Raw genomic sequence first — 15,425 nt, forward strand, 5'->3', positions numbered from 1 at the left:
TACAAGAAACAATATATATATATATATATATATGTGAAAGACATTTCACATATTGTGAAATCTAATTTATGCATGTTTGCACAGAATTGTTTGCATTGTATCCCAGCTGTCAGGTGCTATGATTCTGCTGTATCATGAATTGTTTTGTAACACACAGTTTTATAGTTTAGTTCCTTATCAAGTGAAATACTGTTGCTCCTTTTATATTATTTTGTTAATTAAATTAGAAGGAAGACATGTTTTTAGGAAAAAAAATATTTAAAAAAATATTGGAACCAGTAATGTTTCTACAACAGATACAAATAAAGAAACATAAGTACTTAATGATGAAGAATCAGTACAGGGAACATCGTCAATATCAAACTACAATTATTCATATAACATATAGTAAATAAAAAGCTATTGCTCCTGAACTTTGGCTCCCATGATGAACCTTGGGATTATTATACTACAGGAAAAGGATTACAAGGTAGCAAATGCAGTATTTCTATTGATGCTTGTGTCCACATTAGAAAGTCTCTTATTCTTTTTCTAGTTTGGGTAACTCAATCAAAAGGACCAGAAGCAAGGAGAATCTTCACATCTGAGATGCAAATCTCAACCACATCTCAGAGATATCCAAACATTTCCTCTGTTTTATTTCTCTGTTTGTCTATACTTGAAGAGATAGAAAATAGACATCAGATAGACATCAGACAGCAATAAAAATCATTGATTGTGTGCTTTAGCCCTAGAGTACACTAACTAAAACATAAAAAATGACTAGTGAACCAAATTTCAAATACAATGTAGCAAGCATGTGGACCTTCAATGTAATATTATTCATCTGAAATCACATTGGGATGCTCTGTAAAATGGTTAGGCACTATTGCATAACACAGTATTACCATTCCAACAGTGTCAGCTTGCTTACAGCTGGTGAGAAGAATAGCTCACCATTGTGCTGCACCTCCATATTATCCAATCAGCAGACTGGAGATAGGCACAGGCCAGGACCCCCTGTTTAGCTGCATAAGATAGAAAGGTGAGGGCACAGAGCTGCTTGGCTGTGTAGCTACTCTGTATTTTGTTCATGTATTTAGATTTTGCCTACTAGTCATCTTTTCTTTTATAAGTAAACAAGCTACCTGTTAAAAAAAAAAAAAAAAGGAAAGGGTCTCATGGCAAGACATAAATTGGCCTCAGCACATCCTAAGATTCAGTTGTATGCAAACATTTGGATTCATCTGGCCAAATGACACGATGCAATGTTATAAGTAAATACAATGCAAAAAAGAAAAAAAGCACTGCAGGAAACCAGAGTGTAAAAGCAAAATGCATAATGAACAGTCACCAGTTATTTATCTTCAATCATTTCGTTGGATAAAAAAAAATTACTAAATAAATTATCCAAGCAAACATATACATTGTCAAAAAAACTGTGAGTAAAACTACATACATATTTATAATAAATAAAAAAAAACCCAAAAAAACAGCAGCATAGTAAATAACATATTAGGTATTTGAAGAAATTAAATACAGAGAGTACATTTTAAACCGTGTTATCTTTTGGCTTTAACCATTGTTTCCTATTAATGTCATAGAATTTGGACATCCCTTATGTCCTTCCTATTATGTCCTCTGATCATGCACAAGTTTTTAGCTGCTACACAACTTCAGAGACACTGGGGTCTAATTGTTATTCCCAAGCTTTCAGTAATGCAAAATGAGCAGAAATGAGAATGTTGCTTATTATAACATTATGTTTAATAGGGCAAGCTCTGAGTCAGGGGAAGTACCTGGCCTGGCTGGCAATAAATGTATATTAATTTATCTATTTTGGTTAAGAAAACAGGTACTCTAGTGAACTAACCACATTTGTTGAATTTGAGAGAGGGGGGAGGTTATTCACTTGCTTCCATGTTACTCATAAAGCTTTTGTGTGGCAATTTTCGTGTGGTTATAATTTAATGCCATAAATATTGCAGCAAAATTGTCAGCAATGCACTTTTTTTGTTCCAAGCCAAAATTCCCTAATTAGATCTTACTAGCCATTCGTTTTTTTGCCCTATGTTGACACCTATAGTGCTCAATAAATTCTTTAACACTCCAAAAGTCAGTCCATCACTCAGCATCCATGGGTTTCTCAATAAAATAAATGAGGATCTGAGAATGAAACTTGTTGATGCCTGCAAAGCATTGGAAATCTATAAAATATTAATAATAATAACAATAATAATAATAATAATATGCCTTCAAGTCAGAATTTCCACTGCAATTAATGTCACCAGGAAATAATCGTACTATAAGTCAACATAAAATATGGAAAACAAAGAAAACTTTCATAGAGAACTGCTCATTAGCACAATTAGACAAGGACACTGGTGGACGCACCCTATATATATATATATATATATATATATATATATATATATATATATATATATATATATATATATGTGTATATATATATATATATATATATATATGTATTTATATATATATGTATGTGTATATATATATATGTATGTGTATGTATATATATATATATATATATATATATATATATGTACAGAGGGGCTGCAGCACACAACAGGAAAACAGCGACAGGGGCTCTTGGTTACGCTTTAACGCGCTTAAGCTCACCAACTGCGCCAAAGTGTCCCCAATCTGGTGAGTCCTACTCTACCATGCAAAATGCCAGTTTTTATAAGCAGTCTAGTGGGAACTAAACCAAAAAGCCTAAAATGTCAACTAGTTTCTAGTTGACATTTTAGGCTTTTTGGTTTAGTTCCCACTAGACTGCTTATAAAAACTGGCATTTTGCATGGTAGAGTAGGACTCACCAGATTGGGGACACTTTGGCGCAGTTGGTGAGCTTAAGCGCGTTAAAGTGTAACCAAGAGTCCCTGTCACTGTTTTCCTGTTGTGTGCTGCAGCCCCTCTGTACTTATATATTTCTTATGGAGTCTGGGGACCTCCAGCGCTGCGTGCATGCTTTGCATAGAATTGCATAAAAAATTTGGTTTGTGCTGCTCACCCCTTGGTAATTTATATATATATATATATATATATATATACTGAGAAATAACTTTGCATATGAGAGGCAGTAAATATCTTACCCCTCTAGAAGGATGAAGCAATATTATTGAAAAAAAGAAGCAAAATTGGAATTGTTTTTTTTTTCAAGTCAAAATTACAAAAAGTATATGTCCCTTAAACATGGAATTGTAACATTTTTCCCAATGAAGTCTTTGGCATCTACATTTTTTAGTCAATTGAAATGCCTTCAAGCAAGGTATTGTCACCAAATTTACTATAAAGGTTAGGGTCACATATGGGAAAATGTCATAACTTGCAAAATAAAACATTTTGTAGTTTTTTGAGAAAACTGAGTTCCACACTTTGGCAGGAAAATGTGTTGTTAAACCTGGCAGCAGAAGTTGAAATTGCTCTTAGCACATTCACTTCCCATGTTTCAATTACTATAAATGTTTGTTTTCTTTTGTCAGTTTCCCCTTAGTAATTACAGCCCACATGATTCAATACGTTTTTTTAAGAAACATACAGATTAAAACGCCTGACTACACAGCTGCATTTAACAATGTGATGGGTTCATACAATGACATAAATTAAAGCTAAACTAGATGATACTGTGTACAGATCAAGAAGAAACAATATGAAAAGTACACCAAACTGTGATGGCGTAATGATTAAAACTTTCCTGACAGAAATGTCTAAAGGAGAATTAACAGTGCACATATAATCCCAAAACCAAGTTCCTATGCCAGACAAGATTCTTAAGGACATCCTAATCATAGTTCCCTTCTACCAACTGAAAACAACTTCATTGAGGTGGTATGCAAAGTAAACATCCTGCAGGAGTCCTTCTGGAACTAAAGGTGCATACACACGCACCACGGCCGCCAACGACAGGTCCGTCAGACCCTCCCGCTGGGCAGACTTTCAGGCGACAGTAGCTCGTGTGTACGCACTGTCGGCAGACTGATAAGGCTGTTTCTGAACGATCCGCCACTAATAAAGCAATTTCTGCTATTATACCACAATAAAAATAGCATCATAGTCATCATATCTAAGTCATAGAATGCAATTCCAAGCACTACAATGAAAAAGAGACTGTGCTTTATTTATTAGCTTCTTCAGATCTACCAGACTAAGAATTTCTACTGACAATCATCACATTAAAGACAGTGGCTACAGTGCTTACTAAGAGTGGGGGACAGACACTGGCTGCACTCCTTATTAAAGAAGGGGAGGGGGGTGCTGGCCACACTGCTTTCTAAGGGGGAGGGGAACATGGATACTGGTCACACTGCTTAATAAAGGTCTAAAGGGGGACAGATACTGGCCGGGGTACAGGCACAGCTACATTGCTTAATGGCTAACTAAAGGGTGGGGTGGAGTGTGTACTTTCTGCAATTGAGGACCAGGAGGGTTAATTCCAACTTCAGAAGGTCAAAGTTTGTTGTTGACTTATATACCATACCAGGTTGACTTATAGTTGAGAAAATGCTGTACTGCTCATACATTTTTGTAAAAAAAACAAAAAAAAAAAAAACACTGTATAGCTGTTTTGCACAAAGAACATTTTTATGATCTGATGTCCCTACCATTGGTTTTAATTAGTATTATTGTTACTGATTTTTATAGCATCATAATTTTCTGCAAGCAGTGTACAATGTGACTACAAGACATTAGTTGCAGTTGCAAGAAACAATAGGGGAGGGGGGCCTGCCCTTGCAAGCTCACAATATAGGGGGATAGACAAGGAGATACAAACTGGTGTAGTAAGTCAACTGTAAGTCATTCTGAAGGAGATAACGTGTACCTTCAGTTAACTTATATCCTTGCCTGAAATGGTGAGTTTTATGGCAGTTTTTAAACAACTCAAGATTTTGAGAACTGAAAATGTAAAATGGGAAGGCGTTCCAGAGAAAAGGAGAGGCCTATGAGAAATGATGTATACATAAGTGTGAGGAAGTGATTCCAAAGGAGGATTGAAGAAGGTGGTAAGCAAAACATAGGTTGTGTTTGGAGCATTACTTAAAGAAATGCCATGTGTGAGTAATGGACAAATGTGGGGTATTGTTTTTAAGTTGAAGTTAGCAAAATGTTGGTAGTGAGTGTCTGTGTAGTTTAAATGAGAGAGTGGAATAAAAAAAAGTTACCCCCTAGACAGTGTGGTTAGGTGATTAAAATTAGTGAATATCTGGTATTTCTGTTCCTCTGGAACTCCTTGTCATGCTTTTAGGCAAGCCACTACCTTAGCATTCTCAGCTTCTTATCAACCACATTTTGACAGCCACTACATTAGCTATTGCCTCTTGTTGGAAAAATATTGCTCCTCCTCTGATTTCTGATATGATACGAAAAGTATCATGGACCAAGGATATTGAAAAACTAACTGCATCTCTGAGAGATACTAAGTCTAGATATCATAAGATATGGGAACCCTGGGAACACATTTATTTGATTACCATCCTCCATGATAAATTGATGCTTAAGATGGATGAATAGATACATGACATGGGTCTCCTATGGGATAGAATATATTTTACATAATGACATTCTCCATATGAGCTAGCTGAAACCACCTTAGGCCCTTGGTCTCACTATTTAGATTTTTTCTATAAGTCTGAAGTTTTTATAGGCTAATGCAACTCTTTATCATCTATGCTCTCTACCATAGATTTGCTATTTTCTTGATTATTAAAGGCACTCACTTCTCTCACCTTCCTTTCTCTTTATTGTCCTTCTTGTGGTAAGGCCCTCTTCTCCTCTTCCATCTACTTCTCCTCTTATTTTTGTATCTTTACATATGCTCTATTTTGATAGAATTAAGATAAACAATGTATTTTATGTCTATTGATATTATATGTTCTGTTTACTGATGTTTATACTGTTTTATTATGGTGTTCGTGAGACTTTTACCTTGATGTGTACACCTTCCCCTATTATTTAACGTCTTTTAAATGATAGATGAAAATGACATTAAGGTTAAAATGTTAATGTTAAAATTCAAATTCAATAATAATTCAATAATGTTAAAGACCAGGCCAGTTTTCACAAAAATGGCCACTGCAGCTTTAAGGCCTCGCTGCAGGGCCGTACAACTCAGCACACAAGTCATTGCTCCCCCCCCCCCTTTACTCCCCACCAACAGAGCTTTCTGTTGGTGGGGCCAGATTGCCCCCCAGATGTTTGTTTATTTTTATATAAATATTTATGTCTTTATTTTTCATTAAATCTTGCTCTTTTTTTTATTATAAATAAATATAATAATTAATATAATAATAATATAATATTTTTTCTGGTGCGTGTCCATGCCTGCCTAATTTTTTCTGGCTGCACTGAAGCTGCAACAACAAAAGAAAAGGCATGTACATGTGTCAATTCCCCTTCGTGATCGTTACTTGCCGCGTTGAAGGGGCTTGCGTATCACAATGAAGCAATGACTAACGGCTATATGAATGTCTCCGGGGGGGGGTGGGGGGCGGGGGGTGCACACCCAAGATAGATAATAAGGTCGTTGCTTCATTGTGGACAGACCAAATTTGATCAGCTGGACAGTCACTATCATTGAGCTACCACTGCCCGGCGACCATATGGGCTTGAAAACTGCCACGGCCTGCACTCTTGCCATGGTGTGCACCAGTCCAGCACGGTCGTCACTACACAAACAGCTGTATGCGGTGCGTTACACAGTGAGTTTGGTGTGTCAGTGTGAAGCAGTACTCTAATTACACTCCTTGACTGATGTATACACATGCAAGATGTTTTAAAGCACTTTAGGCCTGCAATTTAGCATTCAGTGTGATTTCTGCCCTTAAAACATTGCTTTGCGTCAAATCCAGATTTTCCCTGGGACTTTTGGCATCTATCCCACTCCGCCATGCCCCCTTCCAGGTGTTAGACACCTTGAAACATCTTCTCCATTACTTTTCTGGCCAGCATAAGTGTTTCTAGTTTTCAAAGTTCACCTTCCCATTGAAGTCTATTGTGGTTTGTGAAAGTTCGAGTGAACCAAAATTTTGCGGATGTTCGCGAACCTGGTTCGCAAACCGCCAATTGCTCCTGCGTCCCCCAGGGGACGCAGGCAAAACTGCCGTCTATTTAGTTAGTACAGCACTTGCGATCTACAGCAGTGCTGTACTTACTAAATAGATAGCAGTTTCAGCATCTAACAGTCTCCAAGCAGCGATCGGCACTGGGAGACTGAAGGCGGAGCTCTACGCGCATCTGCATGCGCGATCTCCTGCAAAACCCAGCCCCAGGACTTGATGCCAATTGGCATTAGGTGGTCCTGGGGCTGCCGCCTCGGTCACACCCATTGGCGTGACGTGGTCATTATGTAGTTAAAGTGGACCTGAACTCAGAACTGCTCTCTGCTCTAAAAGATACACAGACAACAGCATAATAACCTAAAATAAATCTGCACAATTTCTACTTCCTGATTCATGGAAACAGACATATTGCTTACGGTCTGTACTTTCAAATGGGCTTATCTGTCATAGGCAATCATGTGACACAGGGGGGAGATCAAATTACAACTAGTGATTAGACACAAATGAGGGGGAATTACACAGGCTAAAGTCTTTAAATACATACAGGGTGCATTTATGTTATGTTTTCCTTGTGTCCACTTTAAGAACATAGGAAGATAATCAGTTCTGTGTTGCTAATGTTAAGTTTTAGGAAGTGAAGGGACATGAAGGATAATACAGCAGCAAGGTTGAAGGGGACACAATGCAGTGTAGTAGTGAGGTTCAGGGATGAGAAATAGATTTATTTTGTCATCTACATATAAGTAATAGTGAAACCTTCACAAGCCTATTAGTTACCATTACCAAAGACCATTGGTATTATTTGAAAAAAGATTGGAGACAACTTGGAGAGGAAAAACATTTATCATACCATTTTATTATCTTTTGCTCTTTTTTATTACGGGGTTAATACACACTATTAAAGGTAATAGATACAAACTCTATGAATGTTGTTTAGACTCACATTTGCTACTTTTTTTTCTGCTCAAACTATCCTTACCTCAACATCAGTCAGAAGATGAGGATCTGCTCCATGTACACACATGACATGTTTGCCCAATCAAGTTTATAAGTAATGGATTAGGTCACCACATGTCTATTGGTAGGTTTTCTTTAGGTAGTGTCAATAAATTCCACAGCCTTAACTCTGTCTCTGCTGCCCTTAATGGAGCATAAAATCAAATGACCCCACCACAGATACGGTCACTTTTTAGCCAGTATAACCAATTAAAGTATCACTATGTTGCTGAAATGTGAAAGAAGACTGGTTTGCCTAGAGGAAAGACATATAATTATAAAGAATCAAATACAGGACCCAGCACTGAAAGGCCATAGAGATATCCATTAAACTTCTCCATTATTTGATTATACTATTCCCATGTGGGGCATTATTTCAACATTGACCAATTTAATCTTCGGTTCTACTATTCAGTGAAATGATATACTATAATTTTAAAGGACAACTATCACCCCCCTAAAAAAAAAAAATTAAAATACATACATAAATATAAAATGTAGATTTCTTACAAGGGAACAGAACTACAGTGTAATTTACGTTTTCCTATGTCGATTAGACAGTGAAAATCTGATTTGTCAGGTTTTGGAGTAGTCCATCTCCTAAAAGAGGACTCTCAGATATTTCTTTATTTACAAAAGCACTGGCAGAATAATGTGAAAATGATTGGACTGGTATCTTTGTATAGATCCTTTCCAGGAAGTGCCTTTGTAAAGAATAAAGGTAATAGTGAGAACCCCCATGATGAGATGAACTAGTCTAAAATCTGTAATTCTTTCAGCTTTTTATCATATATTGTACGTGACAGCAACATAGAAAAAAAAAGTCTTTTATAGTTAATTTTATTCCTGGAGATACTGTATGTAGATTTTATATGTATGTATTTCTAATTTTACAGTTTTTCACAATAATGATCCTTTAATAGTGTAAAGTGAAAGCCTGCAGTGGGCATACATCTGCAAATGTCTTGGTGATACATAGAAAAATAGACAATGATATTTAGTACATTACTAAATTAATTTGTATTGAAAATATATTTGAATAAACTAACATAAAATAACAAAAAATATTAAGGTCATAAATGTGATTACAGTAAAACATTTGTGTTACATTTATTATCCACAGTTCCTAGACTGTATGTATTTCTTATAAAGGTAGTGAGATGCTTGTTTCCCAGGCACATGTCAGCCTCAGGTCAGTTTGAAATTTGACACCAAACTAAATCTGTAATCTTGCTTACTGTAGGTTATTTTCTACAACAAGGGAACCTCTAGCATTGAATGCCATCATTTTCAGTTTTCCAAGGTACCACTTAACGTTTTCCTCCCCTTGGGAAAATAAAAAATAATGGCCCCAGGGAGCCTTAGAAAGCACAATGCTGACTGGTGTTATTTTCTGCTTCAGGGGGCTCAAGAGACCAACAAGAGTATATATATATATATATATATATATATATATATATATATATATATATATATATATATATATATATATATATATATTAGAGCAGTTAAATTGTCATGAAGATCATCAGAGTTTTCTAGAAACACAGTTATATTCAAATAAAATCTTTTCAATTTGCAGACATTTTTGTTGCATTCACAAAATAAAACTAGTAAACATCTACATTCTAATTCAGCTTCTCAGCTTAACATCACATAGACAACAACATTGATAATACAGTAATAACTTTGGTTCTTTAAGACATATGCTTTCTTAGGTGTTTTTTATTTCTTAGATATTTCTCAGGCGTAATATTTCCTTTTGCACTCAATCAAATCTTAAACGTACAAGTTGACTACCTGCTGTTATTTGCATTTGAAACAAATACAATTATTTTCTAGCATAGGGCACAGCTTAAGTGGTACTGCATGACCTCATCATACCCCAACCAGACTATTGCAGCATATATCACTATGGTCTGATTGCCAATGAACTGACTTTAACCTGTCCAGTCCATCCTGGACTCTGCTGCAGCAATCATCACTCTTTCTTCTAACTCCCCAGATGTTGATCTTCTCTGTTAGTCGTTCAACTGATTGCCCATCAAATAAAGTATTTTTCATGAGTCTCTAATTACAGCATATAACTTAAACTTTTTAACTGGCTTGTAAAGCAGAACTCCTTTAGCTAAGCTTTGGATAATCCTCATAGAACTTTTTTTTTAGACAAAGTGCCTACCAATTAGAGATGGCCTGAACGGTTCGCCGGCGAACAGTTCCCGGCGAACTTGCGGGGTTTGCGATTGCGGAGAACCGCAAACTTTTCCCGAAGTTCAGTTCGCCCCCATCATGCACCATTAGGGTCAACTTTGACCCTCTACATCACAGTCAGCAGGCACATTGTAGCCAATCAGGCTACACTCCATCCTGGAGCCACTGAGAAGGGACAGCTGCTGCTGCTGCTGCTCCAGACTCCCACAGGGAAAGATTAGTTAGGCTCTTGTAGGCTTCTTAGCTTGCTCCTTGTTGATTCGTATTGCTAAAATAGCTCCCCACAGCAGCTCTTTTAAGGGCTAATCGTGTTCTTGTGATCCATTTTTTTCTGTGTGTCCCACTGACACTTATGTTGCATAGACAGCCTTGATAATTCATACTGTGTGTGTGCCACTGCCAGGCCCAGCACATTCAGTGACTACCTGTGTGTGTGACAGGTGCACATTGTAATACCCATTACTGCATATACCTACCTACCTGTTGTTTACAGTGCACCCACCTACCTATGTGAGCACACGCAGTGTCACTGTGCCTGTCCGCTACCTGTCTGTGTGTGACAGGTGCACATTGTAATACCCAGTACTGCATGTACCTACCTACCTGTTGTTCACAGTGCACCCACCTACCTACATGAGCAAACGCAGTGTCACTGTGCCTGTCCGCTACCCGCCTGTGTGTGACAGGTGCACATTGTAATACCCATCACAGCATATGCCTACTTACTACTTGTTGTTCACAGTGCACCCACCTACCTACGTGAGCGCACGCAATGTCACTGTGTCTGTCCGCTACCTGTCTGTGTGTGTGTGACAGGTGCACATTGTAATACCTATTACTGCATATACCTACCTACCTGTTGTTCACAGTGCACCCACCTACCTATTTGAGCACACGCAGTGTCCCTGTGCCTGTCCGCTACCTGTCTGTGTGTGACAGGTGCACATTGTAATACCCAGTACTGCATGTACTTACCTACCTGTTGTTCACAGTGCACCCACCTACCTACATGAGCAAACGCAGTGTCACTGTGCCTGTCCGCTACCCGCCTGTGTGTGACAGGTGCATATTGTAATACCCATCACAGCATATACCTACCTATTTGTTGTTCACAGTGCACCCACCTACCTATGTGAGCGCACGCAATGTCACTGTGCCTGTCCGCTACCTGTCTCTGTGTGTGTGACAGTTGCACATTGTAATACCCATTACTGCATATACCTACCTACCTTTTGTTCACAGTGCTACCTACCTGTTGTTCACAGTGCACCCACATACCTACGTGAGCGCATGCAGTGTCAGTGTGCCTGTCTGCTACCTGTCTGTGTGTGACAGGTGCAAATTGTAATACCCATCACTGCATATACCTACCTTTTTTGTTCAGTGCATCCACCTCATCACTGCATATACCTACCTGTTGTGTTCAGTGCACCCACCTCATCACTGCATATACCTACCTGTTGTGTTCAGTGCACCTTCCTACCTACGTCCATGCATACCTGTTAACTGCACCTCTGTGGCTGCACATTGTATTAGTAAAGTCAGTGCATCCCTTTCACTTCATTCCCCCCCCCCCCCCCGATTAATACACAACAGACAAAACAGAGGTAGAGGCAGACACAGAGGAAGGCCACCCGGCAGGTCTTTGCGAGGTCATGTTGATGTGATTTTGTGCGCCCTTGCCCAAAGTACAGTGCTCAGAAAAAGGCATGTCCCATCAACTCCCAAGATTGAAAGGACATGGTTGATTATTTAACACAGAACACCTCATCTTCAGCCACCAGCGCTACTACAAGTGCCACATCCGTTGCATTTGACACTTCGCAGGAGTTAATTGGTGGGGAATTAACTAATTCACAGCCATTATTGTTACAACCAGATGAAGGCGTTAAGCAAGTTACACCACCCCATATGTCTGAGTTAGGCGGCAACACTATGGACGTAACGTGTGAAGATTATGAAGTACCTGCTGTTGGTGCAGTTTGTGAGGTGTCTGAGGCAAGGGAAGCTGGGCAGGATGATTATGATGATGACGATGATACGGATCTCACGTATGTTCCCAATAGAGGAGATGAACAGAGGGACAGTTTAGAGGGGGAATCAGAGAGGAGTAGGAGGAGACCAGTTCCTGAAAGAAGCAGGGGGAGCTTGTCGTCAGAAACAGCTGGTGGCAGTGTCTGGCGCCATGTATCACTGCCTATGGACAGCCAGCCAACATGCCCTTCAATGTCAGCTGCTGATGCCACCATAGTGCCATCACTCCAGGGGGCTCAGCGGTTTGGAAATTCTTTAGTGTGTCTGTCTCAGATCGGAGCAATGCCAATGTTCTCTCTGCCTCCAAAAATTGAGCCGTGGAAAGGCCAACACTCGCGTAGGGACAAGTGCCTTACAAAGGCACATGGAGAAAAGGCACAAACTGCAATGGGAGGAGCACCTGAGCAAAAGCAGCACACAAAAGAAAATCCACCCTCCTTCCCTTCTTCCTCCTTCAGGTGCAGCATCTTCAGCCACTTTCTCCCTTGCACCTTCACAGCCACCCTCCTCCACTCAGCCTCTGACCTTGAGCGGTTCCTGCTCCTCAGCCCACAGCAGCAGTCAGGTGTCCGTGAGGGAAATCTTTGAGCGGAAGAAGACAATTTCTGCCAGTCACCACCTTGCCCGGCGTCTGAAAGCTGGCTTGGCAGAACCGTTAGCTCGCCAGATGTTACCATACCAGCTGGTGTACTCTGAGGCCTTCCGTAAATTTGTGACCTTTGGGACACCGCAGTGGAAGATACCAGGCCGCAATTATTTCTCTAAAAAGGCAATGCCCAAACTGTATCGTGAAGTTGAGAGGCAAGTGGTGTCATCTCTGGCACACAGCGTTGGGTCAAGGGTCCAACTGACCACGGATGCCTGGTCTGCCAAGCACGGTCAGGGCAGGTACATTACTTACACAGCACATTGGGTCAATCTGGTGACCGATGGCAAGCAGGGAGTATGTGGCTGTGCAGCAGGCCAACTTGTGACACCTCCACGGCTTGCAGGCAGGCCTCCTGCCACCTCCTCTCCTCCTGCTACATCCTCTTCACTGTCGTCCTCCTCCTCCTCCTTGGCTGAGTGGCAGTTCAACTCTACTGGTGCTGCAATCTCCTCTCCAGCTACACAGCCCCAGCTCCCCAGGGCCTATGCTGCATGTCAGGTACAACGGTGTCACGCCATCTTAGACATGTCTTGCCTCAAAGCGGAGAGTCAAACTGGAGCAGCTCTCCTGGCTGCTCTTAACAAACAGGTGGATCAGTAGCTGACCCTGCACCAGCTGGAGATCGGCAACGTGGTGTGTGACAACGGCAGCAATCTCCTTTCCGCTTTGAATTTGGGAAAGCTGACACATGTACCCTGCATGGCACATGTGCTCAATCTAGTCATTCAAAGATGTGTGTCAAAGAACCCAGGCTTATAGGACATCCTGAAGTAGTCCAGGAAGTTGTGTGGGCATTTCAGGCAGTCTTACACATCCATGGCATGCTTTGCGGACATTCAGCGGAGAAACAAGACGCTTGATATGTGATAGCCTGACTCGCTGGAATTCAACCCTGGTCATGTTCTCTCGCCTGCTAGAACAGGAGAAAGCCTTCACCCAGTACATGAACAATTACAGTAGAAGGACACAATCTGGGGAGATGTGGATGTTCTGGCCCCCGAACTGGACACTGATGCAAAATGCATGCAGGCTTATGCGGCCATTTGAGGAGGTGACCAACCTGGTGAGTCGCAGTGAAGGCACCATCAGCGACTTGATCCCGTACGCTTATTTCCTGGAGCGTGCCGTGCGTAGAGTGGTGGATCAAGCTGTGGAGGAGCGTGAAGAGGAACAGTTATGGCAGGAACAGTTGTGGGAGCAATTTTCATCAGAATCAGATGTTTCCTCAACACCTACGCCAGCACAGAGGGGGAAGGAAGAGGAAGAGTTGTATGGGGAAGAAGAGTCAGACCAAGATGATGAGGAAGGTGTTACTTTGGAGGAGGAGGAGGAGTAGGCGGCAGCAGAAGAACAACCGCAGCAGACGTTGCAGGGGGCTTGTGCTGCTCGACGTTCCCGTGGTATAAGGGTGATGTCACAGCACAACACAATAAAGGTACCCCTGCCAGTAATCCTTCTCCCATGTCCACGCAGGCAAGGACAGGATGCTCCAGCAATCTCATGGTGATGTCTGACATGCGGACATTCTTTAGTCAAATGCTCGCCTTAGCCCTTCTGGACTGGCAGGTAGCCGACTACCTGGCCTTAAGTGTGGATGTAGACACTGTGAGCAGCGATGAACCCTTGGACTACTGGGTGCGCAGGCTTGACCTGTGGCCAGAGCTGTCCCAATTTGCCATCCAACTTCTGTCTTGCCCTGCCTCAAGCGTCCTGTCAGAAAGGACCTTCAGCGCAGTTAGAGGCATTGTCACTGAGAAGAGAAGTCGCCTAAGTCACAAAAGTGTTCAGTACCTCACCTTTATCAAAATGAATGAGGCATGGATCCTGGAGGGCTACTGCCCGCCCGAAGACTAAGTCATTCAACACACAGCATCTCTGCCTGCACACCGTGTGACTGGCTGCCTGCCCCAAGACTAAGTCACTCCCCACACAGCACCTCTGCCCGCAAGCCACTTGACTGCCTTCTCCGCCACCACCAACAGGGTCCAGGACTCCAGGCGGATTTCTGAATTTTTTAGGCCACTGCTAGCAGCGGCTGCTATAATAATTTTTCTGGTGTGTGTACATGCCTACCTAATTTTTCTGGCTGCACTGAATCTGCAACAACAAAACAAAAGGCATGTACATGTGTCAATTCCCCCTCATGATCGTTACCTTGCCACGGTGAAGGGGCTTGTGCATCACAATGAAGCAATGACTGATGGCTATATGAGTGTCTCAGGGGGTGGCACACCAAAGATAATAAGGTCGTTGCTCCATTGTGGACAGACCAAATTCAATCAGCTGGACAGTCACTGTTGTTCTGTCACTGCGCTACCTCAGCCTGGCCACCATATGGGCTGGAAAACCGCTATCGCCTGCACTCCCGCCATGGTGTGCACCAGTCCAGCACGGCCGTCACAACACAAACAGCTGTTTGCGGTGCGTTACACAGTGAGTTTGGTCTGTCAGTGTGAAGCAGTACTCTAATT

At 41.1% G+C, this 15,425-nt stretch overlaps 1 long non-coding RNA gene across 1 annotated transcript in view; it reads right to left on the bottom strand.

The window, feature by feature from the left end:
* Positions 1 to 357: 357 nt before the first annotated feature.
* Positions 358 to 15,425, bottom strand: part of LOC137544488 (uncharacterized) — a 227,131-nt gene continuing 212,063 nt past the window's right edge. Inside the window, exon 3 of the long non-coding RNA XR_011025880.1 lies at positions 358 to 657. This is a non-coding gene — a long non-coding RNA (uncharacterized lncRNA). The remainder of the gene's footprint in view (positions 658 to 15,425) is intronic.

This window comes from Hyperolius riggenbachi, chromosome 2 (genome assembly GCF_040937935.1).
Source record: "Hyperolius riggenbachi isolate aHypRig1 chromosome 2, aHypRig1.pri, whole genome shotgun sequence".
NCBI classification, from domain to species: Eukaryota; Metazoa; Chordata; class Amphibia; order Anura; family Hyperoliidae; genus Hyperolius; species Hyperolius riggenbachi.